Below are 17,954 nucleotides of genomic sequence, written 5' to 3' on the forward strand. Positions count from 1 at the left end.
CACACACACACACACAAAAGAATATGAGCTGTGACCTTAGAAAGGCATGGGTTTGAGTCCTGTCTCTGCCACTTACTAGCTGTGTGGCCTTAGAGAGGTCACATGACTTCAGATCCCCATTCTGTAAAATGGGGATAATAATAGTACTTTCCCCATTGGGCTATACTGAGGATTAAATGAGATTATATATGCAAAATATCTAGCTTGCATTTGTACTGGATAAATATGTCTCTCTTCTTTGATAGCCCTGTTCATAATATAATTTCCTCTAGTGTCTAGTTCCTCAACCACCCTAACCCCTGCATCTCAACACACACACACTAGATGTGAACTCTTTTTATTTTTTAATTAATTTTTACTGGAGTATAGTTGATTTACAATGTTGTATTAGTTTCTGCTGTACAAAAAAGTGAATCAGTTTTGCATATACATATATCCACTCTTTCTTTAGATTCTTTTCCCATATACAGTACTGAGTAGGGTTCCCTGTGCTATACAGTAGGTCCTAATTAGTTATCTATTTTATATATAGTAGTGTGTATATGTCAGTCCAAATCTCCCAGTTTATCCCCCCCCTTCCCCCTCTGGTAACCATAAGTTTGTTTTCTACATGTGACTCTATTTCTGTTCTGTAAATAAGTTCATTTGTACCATTTTTTTAGGTTCCTACATATGAACTCTTAAGAACAAAGACTGCATCTGGTTTACCTTGTTTTTCTTTGTGTCCCCCAGTGGTCAGGCCAGTGCCCAGCACATGGTAGGGGCTCCTTAAATGTTTAAAATAAACTTTAACAAGAGGGCTTGACAAGGAAGAAGGGAAACCTTCTCGACATTAATATGGACAAACAGCAGAACAGGCCAAGTTATTTTAAGACCAAAAAGAGAATCCTCAGAGACCTGGGTTAGAGTACATCCTTCTAAAAACAGGGGTATAGGGCTTCCCTGGTGGCGCAGTGGTTAAGAATCCACCTGCCAATGCAGGGGACATGGGTTCGAGCCCTGGTCTGGGAAGATCCCACACGCCGCAGAGCAACTAAGCCCGTGCACCACAACTACTGAATACACATGCCACAGCTACTGAAGCCCACGCACCTAGAGCCTGTGCCCCGCAACAAGAGGAGCCACTGCAATGAGAAGCCTGCGCACCGCAACCAAGAGTAGCCCCTGCTCGCAGCAACTAGTGAAAGCCCGTGTGCAGCAACGAAGACCCAACACAGCCAAAAATAAATAAATAAAATTAATTTATTAAAAATAAATAAATAAATGAAAATAAAAACAGGGGTATAGAATAGACAGCTTAAGGGTGTCTCTGTCAGCCCCTTGTTTCTACGGCAGGCCTGGAAAGAGTGTGCTTGGTTATTGAATAATAATTAATAACCATTATTGGGCATTGATTGAACATTCATCATAGACTCATTGCAGGGCCTCCCTCTGACATTTCATTAAGAAAACATCACGTTAAAAAGCCCAGTCCTCAACTCAGTAAGAGCACTTCCTGCTTGTCCTCTCCGGCATTGATCCTTAGCTCTTCCACCTGTCTCACACACCCCTTTCCACCTGTCTGTCCTGGCGCCAGCTAGCAGGATGCTTAAACCTGAGGCCCCGCAAGCCAACCCCTTGGCCTTCGCTTAGAACAGTCATCTTCCCCATGTGACTGTGTTCCCCCTAAGCCTCCAACACTCTACCTAGCCATGTCCCCCTGGCCTGGACCCCCGGAGTGAGACCATGGCGGCCTGAAGTTGTGCTTTTCACTTCTTTGTTCTGGTCAGGTCTCCTAGAGGGCCATATCCCTGATGTCTCTGTATGTTTTTCACCTTCTCCTTTTTTTCTCAGGATTTAGCTCTCTAAATGGCTTCAACTACAGGGCCCCAGGCTCGAGCTCATTAAAAAAAAATTTGGCTTGCTAAAACTAAATCCAGAGTTGACCTTAGATGATACCATTTTCTCCCTTAACAATAGTATTCACATTACTAACGACTTCAAGTTTGTATTTAAAGCCAAGTGTCAAAAGCCAGGATGTCCTCTCATCCTCTACCTTGTGGGCTCACCCTTCTGTTGATAGTCACACGTAAATGACTCAAAACCTCGTCACACATGTGATGGGAAACCCAACACCTTCTTCCGCCAGATACCTCTGAAGAGTCCCTGGAACAATCCAGGATGGGATTCTGGGAAGTGTCAAGGATAAGAGCTCCAATATCTGGTTTCCACTGAAGCATTTGAATCTCACTGGCACTTTGGTTTCTCTCCACCCTGTGCTGACACGAACATGAGGCAGCCCCCTTGCCTTTGATTCTCCAAGGTGAGCACAAACACAAGAATATAGCAGAGTTTTATTGAAGGATTTATTGATTACAGAGGACAGTTATATCACCACGCAACTACTAGGCAACACCACAGATGGCAAATGACCTAAATGGAATAAATACTAAAAGCCCGCAGCACTCCATCCCAGGGAACTCCTCTGGCTAATGCTTCTCAGAGTCCCTGCCCACCCCCCCACCACCACCACCCCATCCCACCCCCCGCCCAACCAATCTGTTGCATCACCTGTCTTGGGTTTCTGGCACAGAGTTCCTGAAACTCTTGGAATTTCCTGAGTGGTGACGGGAGTGCATTTTTTTATTCCCAAAGAGCCTCTTTGGACTACACCTGAGTTTATGCTAATGAGTGACTCAGGGTGGAACCCTTAGAAAGCTTCTGAATAGGACCTGTCCGTATAAAGACCAAACACCTGATTAGCTCCAGGGAGGGGTAGCAAGCTGGAGACTGAGATATAAAAACTCTTGAACAATAAGATTTCCGAATTGGCAAACACATTGATGTGCTGGGAGTTTGGTGTATCTGGAGAGGACGTGGAAGCTCTGTGCCCTCCCCTTAAATACCGTGCCCATTAGGCTGTGCCAGAGTGGTGCCCTTTATAATAAGCTAGTAAATGTAAGTACCGTGTTTTCCTGCATTCTAGTGAATTAGCAAACCTGAGGGTGATTGTGGGAACCGCCAAATTTTTAGTCAGCCAGGCAGAATTGTGGGTCTCCTGGGGACTCCATTTTTGGCTGGCATCTGAAATGGGGGCAGTCTTATGGGACTGAGCCCTTAACCTATGGGGTTTATGCCAACTCTGAGAGTTGGTGTCAGAATTGAATTATTGGACCCCCGTTGGAGAATCAGACAGGAGTCTTTCTGTGATGGGCATTGCTCTTATGGGGTGTGTGTGTTTGGGGGATCTGCAACTATGTAGGTCTTGGTGAGAGTCAGGTCCTGCATCATATTACAGAAGCCCCAAAGGCCGTATTGCAGGCAGGGTGTGGGCTCTGTGATCCAAATCAGCCAATCAGCTGCTTAAGCCAGTGACTTTGTCTTTGGAGCAAGTGCTACAAAAAAGCAGGGAATATTTAGAAGAGGAGGACCCATGCTTGGGCAGCAGGTCCCACAGTATCCACCCCTAACCAGGTGTTCCTTGGTGTGACCTTGGCTGGGGTCCTGGATATCCAGCTTCTAGCCTGTTTTTCAAGTCTAATCCTCCAACTGTCCTATAATGGTTTTCATTTAAAAATACATCCACAAATTTTTGGATACTCTGCTCTTCAAGAGCTGGGACTTAATTCCCCTTCCCCTGAGGATGGGCTAGACTTAGTCTTTTCATGAATAGAATATGGTAGAAGTGACAGTGTGTGACTTGCAAGACTGGGTCATGAAAGGCATCGCAGCTTCCTCCTTACACTCTTGCTTGGATCCCTCACTCTGGGGGAGGCCAGCTCCAATGCCATAAGGACATTCAGGCAGTCTCGTGGGAAAGCCCATATATAAGGGAAAAAAGCTTCCTACCAATAGCCAGCGAAGTACTGAGTTTTCCTGCCAACACCCAAGCAAGTGAGCCGTCTTGAAAGCAGCTCCCCAGCCCCAGTCAAACTTCAGCTAACGGAAGCCCCACCTGAGCTGCTCCCAAATGCCTGATCCATAGAAAGTAGGAGATAATAAATGTGCATTGCTTTTTGGGGGCATAATTTGTTATGGAGCATAAATAGCTATTATACTTCCAGATTCTGTGAGCCACCGAAAAGCCTTCCAGTAATTTCTATTTCTACATAAATTAGCCAGTTTCTGTTGTTTACAACCAAGAGCCATGACTGGAACCACTTCTTCACATCTTCGCCCTCAACCCCAATCCACAGCCCCAGCCTCTCACCCTCCCCCTTTATCAGGCAGGGTAGTTCAGATTTGGGTTTCTCATGATCTCACCAGCCTACCCAGTTTATTTCCTGGACCTTTCACCTTCCTCACTCAAGCAGGCTGTCCAAACATCTTCCTAGCTGCAAAATCACTCTCACCACTCCCTGAGAAGGCAAACGCAGCTGCAGACCATAGTGGCACTCAATTACTTCCAGCCCACCTCTCCTGCAAGCCTTGCCGTCCGCCTTCTCCCCTCATCACCCACTCCCTGCTCCCTTATAGGTTTCCTGTGAGCTCGTCCTCTTTTGTGGAAACCATCTCCTTCCTCAGTTTCCTCAACTTTGCCCATGCTGTGTTTCTGCCCTACCTCCTGACTGCTCCTTCTCTGGTTTTCATTCTCTCACTTGCTGAGTAAGGAGCCTGCTGCCTTCTCTTCCTCTGTGCTCTCCTCCAGCTGCCTTGGCATCGCTGGCGGCTCCAGCCCTCAGCTGAGAGTGACCCACCCCCAGCCTCTGCTTCTACAGCCGACTCCTCTCCTGAACCTAATTATTATTTCTGTCACTGGCACCTCAGCTCAATGTCAATGTTTCAGAGCCACTCATCTTCTCTCCTGACTGCCCTCCTTCTATTAATGGTACCATCCTTCCTTCCGGAAACCAGGCTTAAACTCCCATCCCCTTTGACAGGTCCTTCTCCTTTACTGCCCCATCCCCTCAGAGGCTGAGTCCACCACATCCCTTCCCTTGGTATTCCCCACATCTCTCTCCAGTCACTCAGGCTCTACTCACCTCTCAGACTGGCCTCTGCGGGCACCTCTCTATTATTATCTCTGCTTCCCATCCATGTTCCCCAAAAGGAATTGTTCCTACATACAGCCTCCAGAGCAGTATTCCTAAGGAACAGTCCTTATCCTATCATTTCATTTAGAAACCTTCTATTATATTCAACAGTATTAAGTACCAGCTGCAGGTGAATTATTTATGATTCTTTGCATACAACCTACTGAAACCAACATGTGTCGGTTTAAACTGAAAATGGGAGCTGATGACATGGCTACGGGGAGATCTCGCAGAACCCACAGGCAGGAATGCAGCCAAGCCTCAGACCTGAAAAACTCTTAGGACTCCATGTGCTCTCTCTCCATCCGAACTCTGCCTTTCTCAGCATCTGCTCCTCTACCTCCCCTGCAGACCCCAGCTCTCCCGGGTATTCAGCCCCTTGCAGAAGATGCCTGCCTCACAGGAGCCAAGGCACTAAAGAGACCAGTCCTCAGTGGAAATGGAGTCTTTCAGTCCCCGTTTCCAGTTTGCCGGTGTGCCAGTCAGGAATCGTCTGCTTGCAAATAATGGACACCCAACACAACTAGCTTGGGCAAAAGTGTCATTTATGGGCTCTGATAAACAAGCCTTGGAAAGGGCAGGCTGGGGCAAGGCCTTCTGGACAGAAGGTTACAGGGACTGAATGTCACTTATCTCTCCATTTCCCGTGTATGCCTGTGAGTGTTCTTTGCTTAAGGTAGACCCGCTCCTTCCACATGTTAAAGGACACTAACGACACCTGATTAATCTTGCCACCTGAGAAGGTTGGCTCTTCTCCACAAATTCTAATTCAAGAAAAATTCTTAGAGTGGGCTCTAACTGATCCAGCTTAGGGCATGTCTCCATCCATGGGTTAGGTGGCAGGGGCACTAGATAAGGGTAGAGCAGAAAGCATAGACTCTGGAATAAGACTGCCTGGGCTTAAAGCCTGGCTCTGTCACATATTAGCTGTGTGACTCTTGGCACGTAACCTCTCTGTGCCTCAGTTTCTTTGTCTGTAAAATAAGGATAACAACAGGACCCATCTCAGAGATTGTTATTAAGATTAAATTTAGAGCGCTTAGAATAGTGTCTACCACAAAGTAGGCTCTGTGTCAGCAGTAATGATGATGACGACACCACAGCAAGGGAAGACGAGAGGAGATTCCCTCTTCTTGAACCATATGCTTGAGACAGGAGCAGAAGTTCAACCAAAGGAGTGTATGTTAGTTTTCTAGGGCTGCCTTAACGAAGTCCTGCAGACTGGGTGACTTAGAACTGAAGTTCATTGTCTCGGCTCTGGAGTGTAGAAGTCTGAAGTCAAGATGTAGGCAGGGTGGATTCTTCTGTGAGCTGCAAGGGAGAATCTGTTCCACGTTTCCCTCCTCACTTTTGGTAGCCTTAGGCCTTCCTTGGCTTGTAGATGCAGGTTCTCCTGTGTCTTCACATCTTTCCTTTGTATGTATCTGTCTCTGTGTCTTGATTTCCTCTTCTTATAAGGACACCAGTGTTTTTTTTTTTTTAATTTCCCTTTATTTATTTAGTTATTTTATTGGCCACGCGACATGTGGGATCTTAGTTCCCCGACCAGGGATTGAACCCGCACCCCCTGCACTGGAAGCGTGCAGTCTTAACCACCGGACCACCAGCAAAGTCCCAGGACACCAGTGTTTTAGATTAGGGCTCACACCGATGACCTCATCTTAATCATCTGCGTAGACTCTATTTTCAAATAAGGTCACATTCACAGGTACTGGGGATTGGGTCTTCGACATTACTTTTTAGTAGGGGTGGGGTGGGAACACACAATTCAACTCATAACAGATTTGGGGCAGTACTGGGGCAGACCAACAGTAAATGTCCCCTCCATTTCTAACTCCTAGGACCAAACATCCTGATCAGCCCAGCTTGGGTCAGTTGCTCATCCCTGGTCCTATCAACAGCTGCTGGAGGGGACAGTGGGGACAAGGAGTCACACTGCCCAAAATAACTGCTGGGGACAGTGGGCATGCCTCAGAGAAAGGGCTGGGATGTTGGCTCACCTGCTGCACAAACATCTCCAACACGCAGAGTGCCAGTCGCTGGGAGGTTCCTGGAGATGAGCAAGAAGATGTTGACACTAGAGCAAGGGAGAAGGGCCCCTATGAAAGCACTAATGGCAGGTACCACAGCATTAGTGCTCTAGTGGAAGCACAGACAAAGCATCATGAGAGGGCTTCCCTGGTGGCGCAGTGGTTGAGAGTCCGCCTGCCGATGCAGGGGACACGGGTTCGTGCCCCGGTCCGGGAGGATCCCACGTGCCGTGGAGCGGCTGGGCCCGTGAACCATGGCCGCTGAGCCTGCGCGTCCGGAGCCTGTGCTCCACAGCGGGAGAGGTCACAACAGTGAGAGGCCCGCGTACCGCAAAAAAAAAAAAAAAAAAAAAAGCATCATGAGAGTGTGAGAGAGGATTGAGAAGTCCCCCATTGGAAGTAGGGTGGAGGGGGCCGGAAGGAGCTCCACTGGAGGAGTGACAGCTGAGCTATTCTTCAGAGAGGAGAACTGGGATAAGTAAAGAAAATTTAGGGGTGGTGAGAGAGCAATAAGGAATCAGAGAATAGTGGGGAAATAACCTACTGTGTCTGGGTAGTCAAGTGAAAAATGAGAAGTGATAGCAAACATTTACCGAGTAGTAATTGGGAGCCCGACACTGTTTTATGCATTCCACGTGCATAATCTCTGCTATCTTCACCATGATCTCTGTACACTGCCATCACTCTTGTTTTACAGATAAGGTTCAGTGACTTGCCCAAGTCACATAGCCAGGAGATGGTAGAACCCAGGGTCTTATGCCTCGTCTCCTCTGAAAGATTAGATTGGAGAGCTGGTTAGGCACAAAACATGGCCGGTTTTGCCAAGGAATCTGGGGTTTATTCTGGAGGACACAAGAAGCTCATGAGGAACTGTAGGCAGAGGAGGACCTGATTGGGCCTTTATTTCAGGATGACAGCTCGGTGGCAGTGTGGAGGATGCTGAGAAGCAGGGAGAGGTTCCAGAAAAGCCAACACCTGCCATCTCCCCACCCCGCGGGGGAGAAGAATTAACCAGTCATCCTTCTGTATAAGACAGCACCAGGAGCACCAGGGACTGTTTGCTGGCTCATTCGTTTCAATTTAATTTTTATCGAAGCATAACCTACATACAAAAAAGTGCACAACTCAGAAGTGTGGCTTGATTGATTTTTCATCAGATGAACATAGCCCTTAGGTTCATTCTTCACTTAATGATCCTGTATCCTCCCCTATCAAAGCCACCTCTGAAACCATCACTCTAACTGCCCCATCCTGCAGTCGGAAATCTCCTACTGCTTAACTATGATTCAACATGTTGTCTGAGAATTGCGCTGCTCTTGGAAAGTGGTATGGGCAGTGGCAGAGCTGGAGGACTCTGAGTCACCCTGTCCAGCTGGGCCTGGCTCCCCTTACTCTTGGTGTGGCTTTAGGCAGGTTCCCTTACCTCTGTTGGTCTCAGTCTTCATCTGTAAATGGAGTCAATAATGGTTAGCTTCTTTCATAATTTCTAGAATTTCTATAATTTATAGAAATTTATAAAATTGATGCAATATATCATTATTATATATAATACATCTAATTTATACAATGTATAAAATTAATAAATTGATTAATAAAATGGAGTAAATATTGGCCGTCACCATCTTTGTTGGTGTCCATTCCATTTTACTTTGATATACATTTTTAGAGGAGTTTTATTATTTTTAATATTTATTTATATTTTATTTATTTATTTTTTGGCCGCGTTGCTGCATGCGGGCTTTCTCTAGTTGCGGTGAGCAGGGGTTACTCTTCATTTTGGTGCACGGGCTTCTCATTGTAGTGGCTTCTCTTGTTGCAGAGCACGGGCTCTAGGGCACGCAGGCTTCCATAGTTGTGGCACGCGGGCTCAGTAGTTGTGGCTCGCAGGCTCTAGAGCACAGGCTCAGTAGTTGTGGCGCACGGGCTTAGTTGCTCCACGGCATGTGGGATCTTCCTGAACCAGGGCTCGAACCAGTGTCTCCTGCATTGGCAGGCAGATTCTTAACCACTGCGCCACCAGAGAAGTCCCTATAGAGGAGTTTTATACAACCAGCTGGAAAGGTGCCGCAGAGGACACAGAGGTTAGGAAGATGCATCTCTCCCACCTCCCCAAGCACTCCAGATATAGTGGGGAGAGGTGAAGAAGGTACAGTGTGGAAGCCAGGTACACAGATGATCCTTAGAAGATTCTCTCTTAGGTGTGGTGTTTTATGGGACTCTGATGGAATTTGTGACCTATTTTCTCTCTCTCTCTGTATCTCTGTCTCTCTTCCCTGCTCTGAAGGGCTCTACCCCTGGCCTAGCGGAATCCAGGCCCAGACTCAGGTGGTACTTGGATGGGGTTGGGCTGGAAGCTGGGTCGTGGCTCCCTGAAGGGCTACCAGTAAGCTTCATGGTTCGTGTTGCATTTTCAGTTCTCAATTATTGTATTTCCTCCTTTCCCCACGTGACTTCCAGCCAGTTCACCTTCAGACTGCCTCTCTCCTCTGTTCAACCCACACCCTTGGAAGGAGAGGAGCTGTAACAGTAAAACCTCCAGAGTAGAGCCCTGTTTGCCTCTTAGGCCTCATCTCTGCCATTGGCCTCCTGGAAGGTTAGCTCCCCAGCACTTCTTGACCTCCCATCTCCTCTGGGAGATGGGTCCTCAGGCACACTTAGATCCCTACTCTGGGCTTCACTATGTATAGGGTGGGAGCAGGAAAAACCGTGGCCAATGGAAATTAGTGGTTTCTGGGACATCAGAATGCTGCTCCTCTGGGATTTATTTCTGAAGTATGGAAATGTAAAAAGGATGCTGGGGGGTCAGAAGCTGGGAGTCCAGAGCCCTGGACATCAGTCCACTTCTTGACAGGCCCTGATGCTTTTGCTATTTCTTTACTTCTCTGAGCTTTAGTTTCCTTGTCTATAAAATGGGAATAATACTGACCCAACTCATCTCAAAAGGGTTAGTGGTAGCACTTTTAAAAGTGTACTTTGCTATGAGGAATGTATGAGATTATTATTCTTTACTATTGTCTCTCTTTCTTGCCACCTTGCTATTCAAAAACCTTGTAATATTTTTAAAAAATAAAATTAAAAGTGATACATGCTTGAAGCACACAATCCAAGCAGTAGAGAAGGGCCTAAGGTGAACAGTTCAATCCCCCTTCATCCTCTCTCTCCCAATGCCCCCATCCCATCCTCCTAAGACCACCACTCCTGTTCATTTCTTATCTATCTTAGACACCTTCTGTGCTCATGCAAGTGAATATGCATGCAATAGGTTCTTTTTATCTCCAAATCAGAACATATTGTACATCTCTTCTGTACCTGGCTTTTTCCTTTAGTATTTTGCAGATCTTTGCATTTAGCACAAATCTACTCTTTAATGGCTGTGTGATACTCCACTCTGTGAACGTACTATGACATGTTTACCAATCCCTTAAAGTTAGACATTCAAGATTCCCATCCATTTAAGGCCCTTCAGGCTGGCAGATTGGAGACTCTACAATTGTCCCTAACATTGTGTTCCTCTGGGTTCCCTCCTCACCGGAATTCCTGGGCCTCCAAAGTCAGGGCTTGTGGGAGCTGAATGCAGCCAGGCACATCCGCCCTCAGGATGGGAGGAGCAGTGGTGTGGGTTGAGGTCTCCCTAGGGCACAGGAAGCAGAGAAGGAAGTAGGTCTGGGGACATCTCTCAGGGTCATTGCCTCTGTTGACCTTCTCAGCCTCCCTGCCTGTCTCTGGGTCTATGCGGGGAAGCTCACTCTCTTATTAGAATCACCTAGGGAACTTTACAATCTCAGAGCTGGACCACACCCCAGGTTAATTAAACCAAAATCTCTGTGATCTCGCCCAAGACATCCAGTATGATAATTATTTCAAGTGATTCTACTGTGCAGTCACAAAAACCACAGCCCAGAAGCCTGGAGATAAAAATGGCATGGCAAACCTGAGGGCCTTTACTTTCTTCCTCTTATTTCAACCCTACGAGAGAGGTAGGATTATCCCACAGCAAACAACCTAGAATGCATTTAGCCAGCATGCATGCATGATGCATACAGGAAGTGGTTCTTTTTTTTTTTTAACATCTTTATTGGGGTATAATTGCTTTACAATGGTGTGTTAGTTTCTGCTTTATAACAAAGTGAATCAGCTATACGTATACATATATCCCCATGTCTCCTCTCTCTTGCATCTCCCTCCCTCCCACCCTCCCCAGGAAGTGGTTCTTATTCAATCCTTGCTGAGTATTTATTTGGTCACTGACTCATTCAAAATCGTTTATGTAAACTGGTAAGAATCTTTTAGCAGGCAATTTGGTAATATGTATCAAGAGCCATAAAACTGTTCAAAATCATTGGCCTACTTATTCCACTTTCGGAATCCATCCTAGAGAAGTAACATAAATATGGGGGAAAGGCTATATGCATAAGATGTTCATTGCAGCATTATTCGTATTAATGGAAAACTGGAGAAACCTAAATGTCCAGTGATACAGGTATGGGTAAGTAAACTGTGGTACAACTATTTGCTAGAATATTAAGTAATCATTAAAATTATTGCTATGAAGACAAAGCAATGATATGGAAACTGCTTGTGCCATAATGTTAAATGAAAACAGGGGGTACAAGTGTATGGATACACTTTGATCACAACTGCATGCAGAGAAAACTGAATGTAAAGGAAAAAATTATAAAGGAAAAGCACAAAATGCTAACATAGATTGTGTTAGGATGACAACTTTCGAAGTTTTTACATTGCTACTTAGATGGAAACAAATTGTAAGAAAATTCTGCCTTGTGTATTTGTTCATGTCTGTCTGAGACCTGGGGCATCCTAATGTTCAGGTCTTCACCTACCATGCTGAGGCCAAAATCTAGTGCTTCAGGCTTCAGCCAGCACTTCACCCAACACAAAAGCTTGATAGTAGTGGATAAGAAGTCAGAAGATCTGGTTTTGGGGCTTCCCTGGTGGCGCAGTGGCTGAGCGTCTGCCTGCTGGTGCAGGGGACACGGGTTCGTGCCCCGGTCCGGGAAGATCCCACATGCCGCGGAGTGGCTGCGCGCATGAGGCATGGCCACTGAGCCTGCGCGTCTGGAGCCTGTGCTCCGCAACGGGAGAGGCCACAACAGTGAGAGGCCCGCATACCGCAAAAAAGAAAAAACAAACAAACAAACAAAGATCTGGTTTTTAGCCCCTGCCCCAGTTTCACAGTTTGATCTTGAGCAAATCATTCCTCCTTTCTGAACCTCAGTTCCTTCATCTGTGAAACAACAGATTCAACTAGAAGGGTGCTCAGAACCTTCCGGCTCTGAAACGTGGTGAGCATGATATTGACGACAATGAAGACGATGTTAATGAACCCTAAGTGCATTCAGCAGCATTAAATGGCAGACTAAGAGGCAGAAAAGTATCTCCCCTAAAACCTCTGCAGGCAGGCTACCTCTGTTCCTTATTTCCACATTCAGAATCTCTCCCCTTCCCTGCCCCACATTTAAATCCTGAAAAGCATAACTGAATAAATGTAAGGCAAATCACACACCTCTCTTCAATATTTGGTAGTTTCTCTCCACATCACTCACATATAGTCCTGATGACTTGCAAATGTAAGTGCCTCTGGAATATGCAGGAGATTGCGTGAAGCCAAACAGGAAGCCCTGTTCCACACACACACACACACACACACACACACACACACACGCACACCCGGACTTTTCATCTTGATAAAGTGATTTTCCTCAACAGGCAGAGGACGGGGAGCCATAAATCAGTGACAACACGGCTCACTGGGGCTGCGCAGCCCTCCGCTCGGGAGAGGTGTCTCTCTTATATGATGTGGATGCACCAGCCTGAGGCTACAGAATAACAGGGAGAAAGGTCTGGAGTTGTTAAAAGCAGAATCACTCTGAGGGGAAGAGAAATTGAAATCCCAGGATTTAAAGAGAGCAATAAAGGTGATGATGGGAAATGTGAGGCCCAGGGATACACAGTGAGGCTTGACTCATCTGGTAGGAAGGAATATGCTGCTGGGATTAATACATTTTCCACGTGACTGAAGTTTAACTGTCCAAGTGCCGGGACTTGACCCTTAACCCCATTAGAATGCTTCTCGATCTTCTTAAGTGTCTGTATGGAACATAATTTAGACTTTTTCTAATAACACAAGGGAATGGAATCAGGAGTTATATATTTGGGGGGTGATTATCTGTGAATGCCTGTATTCCCCACTGGACTGTCTAGGACATGCCTGGCCCAGAGCAGGCACTCAAGACATGTTTGTTGAATGAGAGAGAACCCTTGCTGTATAATACACCGTATTATGAAGAACTCTGTTGGTCGTAAGTATCAGAAAAGGACTCATGCTAAGCTAGGCAAAATGGAGATAGTCAGAGGGATTTACGGTGTCTCTAACTGGAGTCTGAGCACCAGGCATTCACTGGGACTAGGCTGGAGTCCTGGGGGCTGGGGGGTACCCAAGGAAATTCCTTCTTCTCTCTGCTTATCTTTGGGCTCCTCCTTTCATATTCTCCCTCATTGCTGACCATCTTTTTCTGCTCTGCTTTATAACAAAGTGAATCAGTTATACATATACATGTGTTCCCATATCTCTTGCCTCTTGCGTCTCCCTCCCTCCCACCCTCCCCAGGAAGTGGTTCTTCATTTATAGGTCCTCAGCTTCAGAAAGAGACTAGCCCTTCTTTTCAGTTGTTTCAGTTCCTAAACTTCCAGGGATAGGGCTCCATTTGGCCCAGTTTGGTTGGTGTGGATCTCAGAACAATAGGATGACCACCCTGGAAACTTTATTGGTGGAGTTGGAGGGATCCCCAGATAAAGGAGTATGGATTCACGAAACAGTAGGCACTGACAACATTCACATTATCTCCATTGATCTTTACAATAACCTTTAAGGTGGGTGAGCCTGTTATCTGCACTTTATTTTTAAAATAAATTTATTTATTTTTACTTTTATTTAGTTTTGGCTGCGTTGGGTCTCCGTTGCTGCGTGCGGGCTTTCTCTAGTTGTGGCGAGCGGGAGCTACTCTTTGTTGTGGTGCGCAGGCTTCTCATTGCGGTGGCTTCTCTTGTTGCGGAGCATGGGCTCTAGGTGCACGGGCTTCAGTGGTTGTGGCACGTGGGCTCAGTAGTTGTGGATCACAGGCTCTAGAGCTCAGGCTCAGTAGCTGTGGCTCACGGGCTTCGTTGCTCCGTGGCATGTGGGATCTTCCCGGACCAGGGCTCCAACCCGTGTCCCCTGCATTGGCAGGCGGATTCTTAACCACTGTGTCATCAGGGGAAGCCCTATCTGCACTTTTTAAGTGAGAAAACTAAGGTTGAAAAAAGATACAGAATTTGCCCAAGGTCACACTACTAGGTAAAGGTGGAGGAGACTGCAGGCAGGGTGGTAGGAGCTAGGTGTCTTCCAAGCCTGGGCGTCTCTCCATGCCGTGCAGTCTCTGGTCAGCCACCCAAACTGTGGCCATCACCCTGCACTGCGGTAACTGTAGCAGATGGGATGGCCCATAGGGGTGAATGATCACTGACCCCAGGAAACTCCCTGTAAATTGCTCTCTTGGAAAAGCCCCAAAGTCAGCTTGCTTTTTGGCTATTTGTTTCTCTCTCATAAAGCTAGGTGAAGGTTGTATCCTGCCTGCTCTTGGGGGCAATGTACTGCAAGTTGCCTTTCTGCAAAATTAATTAGCGAATCAAAGGTCAGAGCCGCCTTCTCCCCAGTGATTGCTCTGGCCTCCAGAATAGCTTTTTCCTCTTCACTGTGGCCATCCATGTCTTTTAACCCTTCAGCAGCTGTGGCAACCGTATCAGTTATTTCTGCATCTCTACCATCGTGAACTAGATTGGGACCCACTGTGCCTTCACATGTAGGAGGTTTGTGTTTGGATGTGAAGGAAAATTATCTTTCACCGTTGCCAAGAAATTGTGCAGAAGTGTTTTGATACAAATTTATTCAAAGCATCACTATTATCCTCCTCCTCTTCATCGGATGTCACTTTTCTCCAAATATGCCATTGGTCACAATTTCCTCAAGTTCTTTTTTTTTTTTTAATACTGCTAAAGTACTTTTTTTAAGTATACTATTTTTGCTAAAGTACCTTTATTTATTTATTTTTATTTATTTACTTTTGCTTGCGTTGGGTCTTCACTGCTGCACATGGGCTTTCTCTAGTTGTGAGCGGGGGCTACTCTTCATTGTGGTGCGCGGGCTTCTCATTGCGGTGGCTTCTCTTGCTGCGGAGCACAGGCTCTGGGCGCACGGGCTTCAGTAGTTGTGGCACGCAGCCTCAGTAGTTGTGGCTCGCGGGGTCTAGAGCGCAGGCTCAGTAGTTGTGGTGCATGGGCTTAGTTGCTCCACAGCATGTGGGATCTTTCCGGACCAGGGATCGAACCATGTCCCCTGCACTGGCAGGTGGATTCTTAACCACTGCACTACCAGGGAAGCCCTCCTCAAGTTCTTTTTAATGTTTGACTTTCAACAGACTCTTAGGCACAAGCAATATGAAAACCATATCTTTAATACTGTCACAAGGCTGCAGAAATCCTCTGTAGTGTCTACTTGTTAGAGCAGCTTGCTCATGACATTTGTTTTGTAATAATATTTCATATTCAGAATATTTCCCTGGTCCATAGGTTAGATCAGGGAAGTAACATGGAGGGGATGATGGAGATGGCGGGAAGCTGGTAAAAATATCATCAGACAATAACCTCAGAGAGCACTTTATAATTATCTAGTAATAAGGTAGCTTTGCTTACCTAGATAGCTCTGTGGTTCTCAAGTAATCTTTCATATAAGGTTCAGAAGGATATTAGTACTGTTTAAAAAAAAAAAAAAGAAACAGGTCCAAAATGGAGGCACCTGTGCTAAGCCCATGTCACCAGATCAGGACAATACCTAATCTAATCGCAGTTTCAACCTTTTCCAGGAATGTAATCTTAACTGCTCAGCCTGGAATTTCCCTGTCAGCACCAGTGAGGCAATGCACCTAATAGATCCTTTTGTCCCCCAAAGAAGGGTGACATTGCCTGAAATAATTCTTTTTTTTTTTCTTTGTGACTTCCTTGTCCCATCCCCTCTCTGCCTTTAAATGCTTTTCCTTTTCTGTAGCTCTTTGGAGCTCCTTTTTGTTGCTAGATGGGCTGCTGCCTGATTCATGAATCACTGAATAAAGACAATTAGATTTTTAAATTTTACTCCGTTGAATTTTGTTTTTCAGCAAAAATTTGGTGGCAGCAAAGTGAACATCTGACGGTGTTCAGAGATACTGAGAAACACAGGTGTGATACCCTCAAACCTCTTTTTGAGGTCCCTGACATTTCTGAGAGCCAGGGGTAAGTTCCTCTCGGTTCTGAGCTCCACTGTCTTTGCACTGAGCTCCTGATCTAACTAACTAGTTTTCCTTTGTAGAGCAGGTCAGCTTGAGCTGGTAGACAGTTCTACCTGGAGCTCAGACCCTACCATTTATTTCGGACCACAGTTCCCAGGTTTTTGAGTAGAAACCCCAGAGCTTAATTCTGCCCCAAGATCCACATAAGAACTGTTAATGACAGTGCACAGTTCCCCATTTATGCGGCGCTCCTAGTCTGCAGTTCCCATTTGTTGAAATCCGCTGGTTCAGTCCTTTCCCCAGTCCAAGGTTCCAAGGGGGGGAATTGGTAGTGGTACCCACAGGTCCTTTTCTTGACTAGGATGTAGTAACATCTCTCGGTTACTGCCAATATATTAAGGTGCACATGTTTGTTTGTGGTTTTATGTAGATAAAGGCTAATTGCTAATGGGAATCTCAGAAGTCAAAGAAGCTGCAAAAATTCATGGGCACAGGTCAAGCATTTAAGAGCTGTTAGAGCAATTGCCACCTTGCCCAAAGACTCCTGTGTTAGGATAAGTGGTCACGGAACAGGTTAGATTGACGCTAAGTCACCTGCCAATCTCAAGAAAATGTCCATGCAAGAAGTACACTGTAAAACACAGCATAATCCCCAACCCCTCAGCACACCCCTCTTAGGTATTAGTTTGGCTCAAGAGATGCAAAGGCTTAGCTTAAATAAATAAATAAATAATTTTTAAGAAATGGAATCTTTAAATCCAAAGAGCTAAGTGAGCCACCTTTCAGCACACCTGCTTATTTTATGTCTAAGAGCTGCAGTCCTGGAAGCTATAAATAACTACAGAAAATGGCTAAAATCTTACTAAAGACAACCTAGAATTTTGTGTCCTGAGAACTTGGCTTGATAATCGTCAGGTTGGGGTCCCCAAAATATGGCTGGCAGAAATGTGGGCTGTGGGGACTTTCCTGGTAGCGCAGTGGATAAGACTCCACACTCCCAATGCAGGGGGCCTGGGTTCGATCCCTGGTCAAGGAACTAGATCTCACATGCATGCCACCACTAAGAGTTTACACACCACAGCCAAGGAGCCCGCCTGCTGCAACTAAGACCCAGCACGACCAAATAAATATTTTTTTAAAAAAAGAAATGCGGGCTGCACCCCATTTGCAGCTAGATATGGCTGACAGAAATGTGGGTTGACCTTCATTTGTGGCCAAGGGTCCTACCAAATTGTTGCCAGCCCTCATGGGAATTACAACCTAGAACTACAGTGACTACTATGAGGAAGGTTCCAAGTAGGTAAGATCATTTAAGAAGTACATTTTAAAGCAAGGGCCTGCAAATCAAACTAACAGAATGGGATACATGTTTTAATTTGTATACAGAAGGCTCCAAAAGGCTTCAAAATTCCAAAATACCTTCATTGAAAGATTTGTTGCAAAAGGCTAATAAAAAATTAAAGATACAAGAGGTACCTAAAGTAAAAGACTATAAGATTGGGCTTCCCTGGTGGCGCAGTGGTTGAGAGTCCGCCTGCCGATGCAGGGGACGCAGGGATCCCGAATGCCATGGAGCGGCTGGGCCCATGAGC

The sequence above is a fragment of the Phocoena sinus genome, chromosome 4 (assembly GCF_008692025.1).
Source record: "Phocoena sinus isolate mPhoSin1 chromosome 4, mPhoSin1.pri, whole genome shotgun sequence".
Classification (NCBI taxonomy): Eukaryota; Metazoa; Chordata; class Mammalia; order Artiodactyla; family Phocoenidae; genus Phocoena; species Phocoena sinus.